Below are 14106 nucleotides of genomic sequence, written 5' to 3' on the forward strand. Positions count from 1 at the left end.
TACCCAATTAAAAATTGTGGTTATTGCTACTAAGGAAAATTGTTCTGCCAAATGTATAAGGAGGAAAAGGGACATTCAACCAGAATTCCTGTACTTTGGCTTGCAAAGCATTGTCCAGAGCAGGTGGCAAGTCCTGGTTGAGGAGATGAGGCTAGGGAAAATGTATGAAACATTTATGAAGGCTTTTCTTGTAGGTCACACTAAGAGGTTTTAGCTTTTATCTTGAGGGCAATAAGATACCTTTGAGAAATTTCTGATTTCGGAATAATCAATCCTAGCTGCAGTGCATGAGAGCAAAAGTAGAGATAGGGAGACTAATTAGGAGTTTATTTTGATAAGCTAGGTAAGAAATGATGTGAGTGGTTCCTATTACTAGTATTACATATACATGCTACTTGAGTATTCTTTCTTTAAGCTGATGTGATTCAGGCAAGTGAGGGTTATGATAAGATGCTGATTTACAAACAATTCATCCGAGTTGTTTTATTCTAATTATAGAAATAGTACAAATTTGTTATAGAAAATTTAGAAAACAAAGTATAAAAAAGGAAACAAACTTCCCATAATCCTTCAACTACCTACAACTTTAATTTGACATCTAACTCAAATATTTTTTCCAATTATAAAAGTAAAACATGCTCGTTATAGAAAAATTTAAAAAACAAAATTGTCTTATAATTCTATGGCTATCCTTTTTTAATACTAAAATGTGTTTATTTCTGTGGTAAAAATGTGTGGCATGTATGTTGAACAAAAATGAAATGATAGTGTAAGTGCACTTTTGTGTCCTATTTTTACATTTAACATTATTATATAAATATTTTCCATGGTCACTGAGAATATTTGAAAACCTTAAATTTGAATAACTCTGTAGTCATATGCATGAACTATAATTTAGCTACCCAACATCTTGTTGTGAACATTCAGATTCTTTCCAACTTTTCATTGTTATATTTAAATCTAGGATGAGCTTCCTTTGTCCCCATCTCTTCTTTTCTGGTAATAGAGATATACTCATCCTTGCACTTGCTTGCCTGGTAAACAATATGGGGAAGTACGTTGGTCTCTGTGAGACAGCATCTCTAGCCTGGGAGTTCTGATCATTTTGCTGTAACCGACCAAGAAAACAGGTTGTTGAAAGTATGGAAACCATATTATACAGGGGATGGATTAAGCAATCAGGGATGTTTATGGGAGGGAAAAGAAGGTGAGACATTTGAGGGACCATGACATGGAAGAAGGAGTAGACTTGATCTTTGTTTTTCCATGGGTCAGTTTCAGGATGCACAGGTAGAAATTTCAAAAAAACATATTTCAGTTCAACATAATAGTAGCAAAAATTTGTGTAGTGCTTAGTCTGTGCCAAGTTCTGTTCTAAGCATGTTATATGTATATGTAATAAATTACATAATCCTCTCAATATCCTATGAGATATGAACTATTATTATTCCTATCTTACAGATGAGGACACCAAGGCCCAGATACGTTAAATAACTTGTTCAGGGTCACACAGCTAGCAAGTGGTGAAATCAGAATTTACACTGAGACATGTGGCTCTAAATTATTCCATTCCACCAACTTTTATTGAGTACTTGTTATATGACAAGTACTGTGCAAAGAGCTAAAAATATAAAGATGATTGAACTACTGATGATTGAACTCCTAACCTCAAGGAACTGACAGTCAAATGAATGAAACTGCCATATAAAAAGATAGGTGTACTATAATGTGGTGAGTCTTATGAAAGAATTATGTCAGCGTGCTATAAGGGCTAGAAGAGACCCCCTTAGCCCAAACTGGAGGTTCAAGGAAAACTTGCTGTAGAAGTGTGTTCAGAAACAGTATAAGGTTTCATCCAAGCTCAGTGGAAAACTTCCATGTTATATTAGCAATTCTGTCATGGTCATAGGAGGAGGAGGAGGCAGGATTGCTATACATTTATTTATTTGGGGGTTAGACTTTCCTTTAAACCAAAGTGTCTAATAAAGGAGCTCCTGAATTGGGAAGATAGTTGGGTTCAATCATTGTTTGCTAAAGTTCAGTTATTTACATTTCACCTTCATGATTTAGACCATATCTGAGTATTAGCTATACTGTTATTTACTTAGTATGCTTCCTTAAATAAACTGACTTATTTTACTAAAAAATTGCATCAAAAATAGCACTACCATAAGTAGAAAGCCAGTCTAACTCCCCATAAATAGAAGGCAACCATTAAAATACATGATTACTATTAGAAAATAGTTAACTCTGTACTGTCTAAGATAATCCTTCATACCACTAGGGATATGCCTAAGACATGTTGAAAAATGCTGAATGAAATGATCTCTTCAGGCCCTTCCTACAACAACATTCTGTGCTTGGGTGACTAACTCTTGCCTCTAGTGTATGCCTCCAGTGTTTTATTTTCATCATATTTGTGTATATATTTCCACCTGTTCTTCACATAGTCCTGATCATTTCAGCTATGTGTTTACACCATGTTAACAGGTGTAGTTGCCTATATCCCCATGACATACTATAGATTCACTTCCCAGATCAAACCATTTATCTCACTTTATGAAGTGAATTACCACTGCTAATCTGCCTGTCTTACACTTTTAAATTCACTACTAGCCTGACCTGAAAAGGTAATGTCCTGTCATTGTGGCTTAATGGTAGGCTGCTACAACTATATTTGTGATATTGACTTGAGAGGAAAGAGCTACCACAATACAGGGCCATTTGGACAAACAAAGAGCAGAGGAAGGAAAGAATAAAGGTGCAATACCTCAATAGGTATGTTAGTGGAAAGGTTTTAAGAAAGCACCAAATACATACTCTCCATCTTCTTTCTTCTCTCCCTCTCACTTTCTCAGGGAAGTGATAAGACTACAATAGGCTGTACGGTGAAAGCCATTCTCTCACTGGTTTGGGGGACAGCGGTAGATGGACACAACCCATCTGTTAGGAAAGTGAGAGCTATTTGTGGTAATGCAAGGATGATAATCATGAGTCTGCTTTGCGGGGGAGGGCTGCAGGGCCCTGGTGCCTCTCTGAATCCAGCTTAATGATAAAGAAGTTCCTGTTCTATTTATACATTTCCTTAGACAATCTTGTATATTTATTTGTTTAATATGAAAGCAAGAATGCAAGTCTTTTTCTTGTATACTCAGTAGAATCCTTCTCTGACTCAGGAATATACATTTTTGGGACCAGGCCAAGGATGTTATTCCTTTCCTGCAGATGAGGCTGAGGATCCCAGTTTTTCTGATTTGGCTTGGTTGCTGATTATAAAGCCTCTTCCCTCCTCCAATTTATAGGTGTGGTAGCATCTAGGGTCTAAATAGTGTGAAAAGTCCACACACACATACACACACACACACACACCCCACACACATACACACCCCTAGTCAAGCTCTACTCATAAAGTTAGCAGCCTGAGGTACAACTAAACTCGTGGATGGTAGCAGGCCTGCTAGAGCTTGCCTAGGATGGTGCTCTTCCAAGAGAATTTCAAAGCCTGGTCACCTGCTCCTGGCCCACTGGCCATTCCTAAGGTGAATTTAGTCATGCCTCTGAATGTCTCAAGCAAGCAGTTTAGTTATTAATTTTTATAAGTTATTCATATATACAAGTATGGGAGTTATGGGAAACATGGAGGCATGTTCCCAATATCTGTGTCCAGAAAGGGACGCAATCTAAAGCTAGTAGATTTAAGAGCTGCCATTGCCAAGAATAATAGTTATCCTATCTTGAATGCTTTCTTTGTGTGAGGTACTGTGCTTTGTAGGCTATAATCTCATTGGGGGCAGATCCAGGTCTTGTGGGGCCTGAAGCTTATACAACTTTGGGGATCCTCTTTAAGAAAAACACAGTTTGATCACTCTCAGTGTCTTGGAAAGGGGCCATTCAAATGAGGGACCTTGAAGCTCAAACTTCATTAATTTCACTGTAAAGCCACCTCTGCATCTTTTTAAATCTTTTAACAATTCTGAGAAGTACTAGCAGCATACCTTTAAAAGAAATAGGTGAGGAAACTGACTTTTAGAGAAGTGAGATCACTTGCCCAAGGTTGTACAGTTTGCAAGCTAAGTCATTGTTATTCTCCTACAATCTCTTTCCAGGCTTTCTCTTCTCAGCTAACTGGATTTCCTTCTCTAAAATATCCTTATCCTTTGCTGGCAGAACTTAGCACTGTCTTCTGGCATGTGTGAGGAACTTAACACTTGTTCAACATTAGCAGAGGGGCAAAAGGTCTCCTTCTAGCTGAGCTCACAGGGGGAATATTCCCTCTGGGGAACTGCAGAAAAAGAAGAAAGCGGGTGAGGAGGGCAATATTTTTCCTATTAGATCTGAGCTATGCGCTACTTTCAGCTACACTTTTGTTGTTCCGTGAACAACAGTGACTTAAGAATGCAGGCTTTTCTGTTTATATACAACTTGACTTCCCCAGACCAACTCTACCCTGTTGGGCCCCTATCTCCCCTTGCTCTCCCCTCCCTTCCTCACTTCACCCTATTCTGCCCCACCTTCCTCTCAGCCCCAGCTCTCCAAGACTTCTCTTTTGTTGTTGTTCTACTGGGAGCAGGGAGGGTGGAGTCCTCTTACTGAGGCTTTTCTTCCCCTCCCTCTAGCCCTCAGACTGGGCTCCACCCTAGTAGTTTGTCAGCTGGCTTTCAAGAAAAGGAGGAGGAGAGGCAGGAGGATGAAGAGGAGGAAGAGGGAAAGGGAAAAACAGCACTTCTTGGGCCTTGACACCTGGGGTATCTGCATATTTCTTAGCTGTTGTTCATTGGTTCCCTGCTTAATTTAACTCTTACATCCCTCATCTGACTCTGGTTATAAAGAGGAAAGCACAGGCTGCTACTTCAAGCAGGCAGTCTCCTTAAGCCTTAGGGTTTGATGGAAGGAGTTAAAGGTATTGCAGGTCGCTGTTTGGTTTATTTCTTAAGGAAGCTAATACAAAGGAGAGTCTGTGTTGCTTCCTGGAAGGAGAGGGAAACTGATCTCAATTTCTACTTCTCCATACGTGTTCCCCCATACCCTTTCCTGTGACTTACGTGGCCACTTGCTGATTATTGATGTGTCAAGAGGCAAAGAATATAAAGGAAAAGTCCTGCCTTTGCAATTAACTCTGATATATAAAACATATATATATATTTATATATACTCAATGTGTATATATGTATACACATATGGCTTAGAACAGTTTGGCACATAGTTAATGGTCAATAACTATTATTATTGTTAATAATAATACCTGGCACCCAGGTTACAGAGATGATAACATCTTGTGCCTAACTTCAGGGACTTTATAGTCTAGTATGGGCAAGCAATTATATCAACAAATATGTGCCCTGAGGTAGAGAAGGGCACAGAGGAAGCGATGGTTAGTTCTGCCTGAAAGAATTAAGTAAGGAGGGGAGATGATCTTGAATTAGTCCTTTCAAGGAGGTAGACAGAGAGCTTAGGCCATTTGAGGAAGAGAAAGAAAAATGAGCCAAAGCATAGAGGATGGCAATAACCTGGCATTCTCTGGGATTTGTAATACAGGTAAGACCCAGGAAATCAGCAAAAGCTCTGCTGCCTGAGAGGTAGACAGGGTCCAGATCACAGCAGATTAAAGGATGAGTCCCAGAGTGTTGTCTTGGATGTTGGGGTACATGGTGATGTCATTCAGGTGAACTACAGGAGGAATAACCGAGTTTGGGGTGGAATAAGAAAAGATGAGACGATTAAAGACATTCTGGCAGCAATATCAAGCGAGTGGGCATATATGTGTTGGGAAGTACTGGGCTGTGAACCTCAGTTTTCTATTTTTAAAAGGGGGCTTGGGAATTCCCCGGCGGCCCAAAAAACAAGGAGGAGCTTGGAGAGTATAATAGCACCTATTCTCCAGGGTTGTTATCAGGAATAAATGAGAAATGATGAATGTAAAACACTTGGCCTAGTGATTTGCCCATATTAGGTGCTGAATACACAGTAGCTATTATTATTTCTCCTGTCTCTCTGCTCCCTCCCTCTCTCTGCTTTGTTTCTTCTCTTTCTTTCCTCCCCTTTAAAAGAACTGTGGTAGCAAAGAGGCACTGAAAAAGGCCTGTGGTTGCCTGTGACTTCCTGGCCTCCTATTAAATGGTTTAGAGAGGGACTTTCAAGCAAGGGCAAAGAAATCCTGGAAATGTGGCTCATTTGCTATGGATTCAGCTCTGCAGGGATCTTCCACAATGCCTGGAAGAGAGGCCATCTCAGGGGTTTGAGGACTCTATTCTTAGAGGTCTGGTATTTGGGAGACTAAAAAGAACCTTTCTGTATTCACAGTTCCTTCAACTCCTCCTTCTTCCCCTCCCACCCTTTCACCCTCACCTTGTTCCCTTATCTCTTGCTAGAAAATGCCCCCAGTTCCATTCTCCTTTGCTCTTAGTCTCCTCCCTGAGAAGATACTGTGACTTCGTTGTCCTTGCTAGTGTCACACTATTACCATGGAGAGCTAGGATTGTAAATATTTTTCAGTTGCCAGCTTTCTTGCTTTTCCCCTTCCCTATTCCTCCCTTCCTATACAGCCCCCACTCCCATTCCCACATCCCTTTCACCCTCCCTCAGCTTAACACGCAAATGGATAGGTGACCAAACGGTGTGCTTACAAGCCTCTTTGAGAATAAGGAACTGAAATTGATTGAGTTGTACCTGCTGCTTCTGGAGACTGCCGCCAGGGGCAAGACCAGAGCTCTCCACCCTGGGCCCCGCCCCACCCCCTCCCTTCTCCCTCCTTGGTCTCAGCGCCCCCCTTCTCCACCTCCTTCCACTCTTCACTCTCCTCTAGTGGCCGCCTGTCCCTTTTAAGGAACTCCACCCTCAGGATAGTCACACCTCTTCTCTGAGTCTAGCCGGGCAGGAGGCAAGTCACCCCACCCACTTGGGTTGCCCAGCTAGCAGTGTCGGTACTGACCCTCATGAACGTGAGGTCCCCAGTGGGGCAGCTAGGTGCACCCAAGAAACCTCACTCTAGAGTACCCGCACGAGTTCTTGACGTTTTTTGCTGAAACCCCTATCCTAGACTGGGGTGCCCCTATGTGTTTCCACCAATCGTAGGCATTTGCCCCTCCTTTCTTTTTAGGAAGGCTTTGGAGTGTGCAGCAGCAACAACGGCAGTAAAGGGATCCTCTTTTGGTCTATTCTCCTGGGTTCCTGTCTTGAAGGAGTCCTCCACCTCAACTTTGTATTCAAGTAGTGCTTTGGGGTTTGGGTTGGTTTTCTTAGCTCTTAGCCCCGACACTCTCCTCAAGGGTGTGTGGAGTTCAGAGGATGGGTGGAGAGTGGGTTTGGCCGGAACTGAATTGGTAGAGGTGAAAGGGGAACGGAGGATCCTCAACCTTGGCCACTTGGGCCCAGCGAACCCACTTTATTTTTAGCCGAGGAAAAGAGCTAAAAGAGCATTGCAGCAAGGGGAAGATTCTTTTTAGGAAGTCGGTTTTGCTGGCTCCCCAATTTGGGGTTGGATGCTTGAGAGCTTTGTTTCCCTTGTTTCGAGGGTGGCCCAGCTGGGTCTGAATCGACTCTGTCGGCTCTGGCCCTCCTTCTCATTTCCAGCCAGGAGAAAAAGAGGAGGTGGGGGGCCGAGAAAGAGAAGGCAAGAGCGAGCCGCCTGGCGCGCTGTCAGACAGGGGCGGGTGTGAGGGAAACAGCTGTCTTGCGATCAGGAGTATGAGCCTCTCAGAGGACCGCATGAGCTCCGGACACTTCAGGAGTCCCCAGCTAGTGACATGGGCGGTAAGTGACTCCGGAATTAGAACCCACCCATTCCCATCTCCTCCCTCTAGATTCTATCCCCCATCCCACCCCCACTCCTCACTTCTATAGGTTTTAGAAGAGGGAGTGCGGCGGGGGCGGTGGGAGAGAAGGGTACAAACATTATATGGAATCAAATGAAACTCAAGGGAAAATGACTTTGCTAAAGGGCTGAGCAAAGAGGGGTTCGGAATGGGAGGAGTACTTTGGGGAGCCTCGTAGGAGAAATGAAGAGGGGCACGAATGGATGGATTTGTTTAATTTAATCCGCCCTGGTTTGGCGCTTTCATTTTTCCTTCAGGGGTAAGGTTTGTCTTTGACTTAACCCCGCACAGCCAAAGTTGCTACCAGAGAGAACGGGATTCGGAAGGCCAACGTTCCAAGGTAACCCCCCTAAATAGTAGCAGATACCTAGATATGCTTCTAAAAGGAAGGAGAAGAGCAGGGGGTTAAGGTTTGAGCCGAGGCTATTGAACGGCGAGGCCCTGAGGGCAGCCGCCGGGGAGGAGCTGCTTTGGGCGTGCCGGCTCTTTAAGGAGGGGCTGGGCATGGTTGGAGGAGAAAGCATAGGCCCTGCCCTGGCTCTTTAAAACGTGGCTAAGGCGGTTGGTTTGTCTGTGTAGGTGGAAGATTGGGCCGAATTGCTGGGATTGCTGCAGAGTATCGATTCGCAATGGTGACTTAGAAGAGCTGCCTTTTTGTGGGCTTTTTATGTTTAACTCTAAGAATTTGGGGAAAAATAAATCACAAAATAAATAAAACTTATTCTTTGGAAAAATAAATACAAACAGATGGTCAAGGGAACGATCCTTTATTTCCTTTTGTTCTGTCTACATTGTAAAGAAAGCGTTTATTAAGCAGCAGTCTGATGGCACTCAATGTGATAATAACTAGGCAAAGAGAATAATCTCCAAATTTGGATTTGAAGCTGATGGAGACTATGATGGTTGGGGTAACAGGCAGATCTGCTTTGAAATTCTAATGCCACCACTTACTAGCCGTGTGACCCTGGGCATTGCTTTTCTCCACTAGAGAATGTGGATTAATAATCTTAAAGATATTTGGGTAGATTAAATACCTTAGTGTATGTGACAGAGGCTGCCACTCCATATATAACTGAGTTTCACTTCCTTTTCCTACTCAGTTTGAGACTCCTTCTCTGGAACACCACTGATAGAATTAGTGTTTTGCTGTCCTTAAAACACCTTCCAGGGAGTGAAAGGAGACCTTGGAATATTGAATTAGCTTGCCCAAAGTCTGAAGCTAGAACATAGGTTTTGCTTGCTACTGATTTAACATTGTTCCCACTGGACTTTAGCACCTCTGAGAGAAAGGGCCACTAGCCTGCCTTTCCCCTCATTCTTTGGACAACTTAACTAGGATGATATAACCAACAGGACCTTTGGACAACAGAAACCAGTGACTGACAAATGACCTCATCCCATTCTTCAGATTTTTGGGGGGGACCCTTATATATGAAGGTTGTTAATTTTGGTGACTGTTAGGAACACAGAGAATGGGCTGGGAACAGTGTCTTCAGGTTGGCTTGGAGGGCAGACAGGCAGAAAACATAGGAAGGGCAGAAATATAAACTCAAAAGTAAAAGTGATAGGTGAATCTAGTCCATCCTCAAGACCAGACTAGTTAATGGCTCTATTTTCAGAGCTCTGGGGAGCCATATGTACCTCTCATTATGGCTTTCAGGATACATTGGAAAGAAAACTGGGGAAAAAAACGTGAACTAGATTACCACCACCATTTCTTCAACTCCCCCCAACCCCCATCATCCTAGTATATGCATTTCTGAAATGGGGCCCTTGTTGGTTCAGTTAATTGAATTCCAATAACCAAGTCACCAAGCCTAGTCTAGTCATCTTTCATCTCTCCGGATTGTGTGTATCTGGTGGTGAGGGAGATCAACCTTTTCTCATTCTGGCAGGGGCATTATTATTATGTGACACATTTATATATTCACCCTTGCCTTGAGTCAGTTCTATTTTATTGTCTCACTTACACTGATGAATAATAAGATTGCCTTTGGATATATAATTCATTTAGCAAATATGTGTTGGCATACTGTGTCAGGCACTGATAAAATTGTTAAAAACTCATTTTCTATTCCTCCATCTTAAATGACTTCTTTTTGCCCACCCCCCACTTAAACCTCAATCTTCCTTCAAGTCCTATTTTAGTCCTTAGCCCCCACATAAATCTTTCCTTATCTCCTCAGCTATTCCTTAGAAATTGTACATCACTGTCTGTTCTGCTCAGTGGATACTTATAAATGAACTGCTTTGTAATGTACTTGTTTTTTATGATTTTTTCCTTAAAACAGTATTTATAATATTCCTCTCATTATTAATCCCAAATCAAATGCCATTTGTATGAAAATTTACCTGATCCTTGCATATAGAAATAAACTCTTTTGAGTTTCCGTATCACTTTACTCACATTATCTGGAACCTACACAACTCTCTTCCCTGTATTTTGGTCATTTCTGTACATATCTAAGCCCTTACCCCCTTTTTAGACAGAAAGGTGCTTGAGGATATTACTATGATTGTATCTTCAAAGTACTTACCCAATTAACTTTCCCATGTAAACACGGGGTACATATATTATAGATGATCTTCTAAGATTTAGCTCCAAAATGTCATGTTTTTGTCAGTGAAGGAAAACTTGATTGGGATGATTGACCTAGATGATCATCTAGTACAGTTGTCATCTCATTACTAAGTAGAGTGTGAATGAATAACATTGTCATATCAGGTTCATTAGTTTATCCAAAGATGATGTGAAACCTTGTTTGATGTACTTTCTGATTCTCATATAATAATGTGTTCAATTCAGGTTGTATACCGGAAGTTGGGTTTTTGTTGTATTTATTGTCCCCAGCTCAGCTTTATCACCTAGCCTCAGTTTTCTCACATCTAAAATAATACAGTAATTTGTGATTATAAATAATGTAAGTAAAACATTGGACTCTGTACCTAACTTCTAATACATATTTCTTAAGTGGAGGGTCTCGTCATTTTGTTACTTAGAGTAGTTTATTTTATTTAAAAGTTGTTTGTTTTTTGGAAAAAAGGAAGGTAATTCAGTGAGACAGGAAGCTGGATTTAAAAGTCTGTAACCAGCTTGGCGCTTTGTATAAAAAATTAAAGATATTTGTGTACTTAGACAAACTAGATGTAATGTGGGCAAAGCAAACTCTGGAAGTATTAAACACTTTAAATTAAGGAGCTATAACCTAACTCTAGAGCCAAATCCAGGTATTTGATACCAATCCAGGTATCAAATCATTAGCATTTTGATATTTTGTTGTAACCTCAAACTCATCATTTCTAAAATAGAATCCATCATTACCCCTAGACTCTTCCCCCACCTCTCGTTCAAGACTTCTCCTTTTCAGTTACCTGGTCCCACAATTTACCATCATCATAATCTTGGTGAAGTTATTTAAACTCTGAACTTGAGTTTTCTCATCTTTGCACTGAGGATAATAGTAGAAACTACCTCATAGGGTTGCAGTAAGGAATAAATGTGCTAATTTTGTAAAGCACTTAGAAGAATGCATGATAGTGTAGTAAGAAATGGAGAAACATAGTTGTTGTGGTTCCCATATTCCATGCTCAAAATGCTGGCATCAACTCTCTTCCTCAGTTTCCCTGTCTACTTGGTTGCCAAGGGCTATGTTTTTTTTTTCCCTTTGTATCTAGCATCAGTTCCTTTCTTTTTATTCTAACTACCACCACTTTAATTTAGTCCAGAGGTACAACCAATTAGCCTACAGACCAAATACAGCCTACGCATGTGTTTTGCTTCTCCTAAATTGATAAAACTTTCATTTAAAAATGAATTTTATATTAATAATTCATTATACATCCCTCAAAATTCGAAATATACAAAGTGATATACAATGAAGAGTCTCCCTCCTAGTCTTGTCCCCTAGTTGCCTCAGGCAACTAAAGTTATCTGTTTATTGGAAATTCTTCCACAGACATTTTATGCATATCAAACAAATGAGTATTTTTTCTCCCCCTTTCCTTTTATACACGGATAGGAACACACTCTGCATATTATTCCACACCTTGCTTTGTCTACTTAAAAATATACTTTGAAGACCTTTCCATATCTGTATGTAAAGAAATATCTCATTCTCTTGTGTGACTGCATAGTTTCTCACTATATGGATGAGCCACAATTTATTTAAACAGTTTTCTATTGAATACCATTTAAGATATTTACAAACTTTTGCAGTGTTGTTTGTAATAACAATAAAAACTTTATAAGTATGTGTATTAGTCTGCTAGGGCTGCCATAACAAAACACTATATAGACTGGGTGGCTTAAACAACAGAAATTTATTTTCTTACAGTTCTGTAGGCTGGAAGTCAAAGATCAGGGTACCAGCATGATCAGGTTCTGGTGAGGGCCCTCTTCCTGGCTTTCAGATGGCTGCCTTCTCCCTGTGTGCTCATATGACCTCTTCTTTGTGCTACTGGAGAAAGAGAGTGAGCTCCCTGATGTCTCTTCTTATAAGGACACTAATCCCATTGGAGGAGGACCCTACCCTTACGACCTCATTTAACCTTAATTACTTCCATAAAAGCCTTATCTCCAAATACAGTCACACTGGGGGTTGAGAGTTCAACATATGAATTTGGGGAGGGACACAATTCAGTCTGTAGCAGTATGTCAATTTGCCCAGACCCACACTTTTAAAATATAGTTGATTGCCAACATTTAAAAAATCATACTTTGAAGGGTGTTGCCGACCTGCACTTCAGAGGGGAAAGTTATTTCCACCTGGAGTATACCTAAATGTTAGATTGGCCTCTGATGGACAGAATTGTCAGTTTATTAATGAAGCATGGCTTGTTTTGAACAAGACAAGCTGAGTCAAGCATTTGAAGATGCTTTTGAAGTATTGAGGCAACATTCAACTGGTGATCTTCAGTACTCCTCAGATTACAAAAATTACCTGGCTTTCATCAACCACTGTTCTCACGTCAGAGGAAATTCCAACAGCTATGGTGTGCTGCCCACAGAGGAACAGGTCTACAATTGGAGAACAGTAATAAACAGCGCTGCGGACCTCTATATTAATATTTTTGAAGGAAATATTCATCAGTTTCTGCAGAACATCCCTGAAAACCAGCTGATGCAACCTACTCTTCTCCAGCAAAAGGGAGGAAAAGGCAGGAAGAAGCTCCGACTGTTTGAATACCTTCATGAATCCCTGTGTAATCCCGAGATGGATCTTGTATTCAATGGATAGATCAAACCAAAGGCATCTTTCAGTTTGTATCAAAAAACAAAGAAAAACTTGCCCAACTTTGGGGAAAAAGAAAAGGCAACCGGGAGACCATGACTTACCAGAAAATGGCCAGAGCACTGAAGAATTATGTAAGAACTGGAGAAGTCATCAAAATCCGGAGAAAGTTAACTTACCAATTCAGTGAGGCCATTCTCCAAAGACTGTCTCCATCTTATTTCTTGGAAGAAGAGGTCTACTCCCAGTATGTTCAACCTGCTCAAGGATTCCTCAGTTTAAATAACTGGAATGCATATTAGAATTATACATACGCCACTTACCATGATCTAAGTCACCCTGATTGCTAAATATACTCTTTTTTTTGTAACATCTTTATTGGAGTATAATTGCTTTACAATGGTGTGTTAGTTTCTGCTTTATAACAAAGTGAATCAGTTATACATATACATATGTTCCCATATCTCTTCCCTCTTGCATCTCCCTTCCTCCCACCCTCCCCATCCCACCCCTCCAGGTGGTCACAAAGCACAGAGCTGATCTCCCTGTGCTATTTTTACGTTTTGTAGTGTATATATGTCCATGCCACTCTCTAACTTTGTCCCAGCTTACCCTTCCCCCTCCCCATATCCTCAAGTCCATTCTCTAGTAGGTCTGTGTCTTTATTCCCGTCTTGTCACTAGGTTCTTCATGACCGTTTTTTTTTCCTTAGATTCCATATATAAATATACTCTTATATATCAAAATTTTCTGGCATCAGAAATCCCTACAAGTTTTAGGATTTTTCTCTGAAAGCAAATACTGAAAAACAAAACAAAAAACCCAAACTTCATTATTGCTATCTTTTATGAAGTAGCATATAATCTATACTAACTTGGTGAAAAATTTTGCCAGTGAACAACTTTAAATGATCAAGTCCCATTTGAAAATATAGACTAAATGTCCTTCCTTTTACTATTGTCTATGTAATACTTCCTTCTAGATTAATAATGCTCGTGGAGATGCTTTGATTTACATATTGATTTAAACAGTATTTTCCTGTCATACACTCAGACAAAAAAAAT

At 40.6% G+C, this 14106-nt stretch overlaps 1 protein-coding gene and 1 pseudogene across 4 annotated transcripts in view; both read left to right on the forward strand.

The window, feature by feature from the left end:
- KLF8 (KLF transcription factor 8) overlaps window positions 1–14106 on the forward strand; it is a 291207-nt gene that overhangs the window by 220611 nt on the left and 56490 nt on the right. Inside the window, exon 1 of one of the 4 annotated variants that reach the window (XM_059910246.1) lies at window positions 8122–8151. The exons of the other annotated variants lie outside the window; for them this stretch is intronic. The gene's annotated coding sequence lies outside the window, so the exon portion shown is untranslated. Of the gene's footprint in view, window positions 1–8121; window positions 8152–14106 lie in introns of those variants that run through there. 4 annotated transcript variants of the gene reach the window in all.
- LOC132357984 (transcription factor Spi-C-like) lies at window positions 12641–13392 on the forward strand (annotated as a pseudogene).

Source organism: Balaenoptera ricei, chromosome X (assembly GCF_028023285.1).
Source record: "Balaenoptera ricei isolate mBalRic1 chromosome X, mBalRic1.hap2, whole genome shotgun sequence".
Taxonomy (NCBI): domain Eukaryota; kingdom Metazoa; phylum Chordata; class Mammalia; order Artiodactyla; family Balaenopteridae; genus Balaenoptera; species Balaenoptera ricei.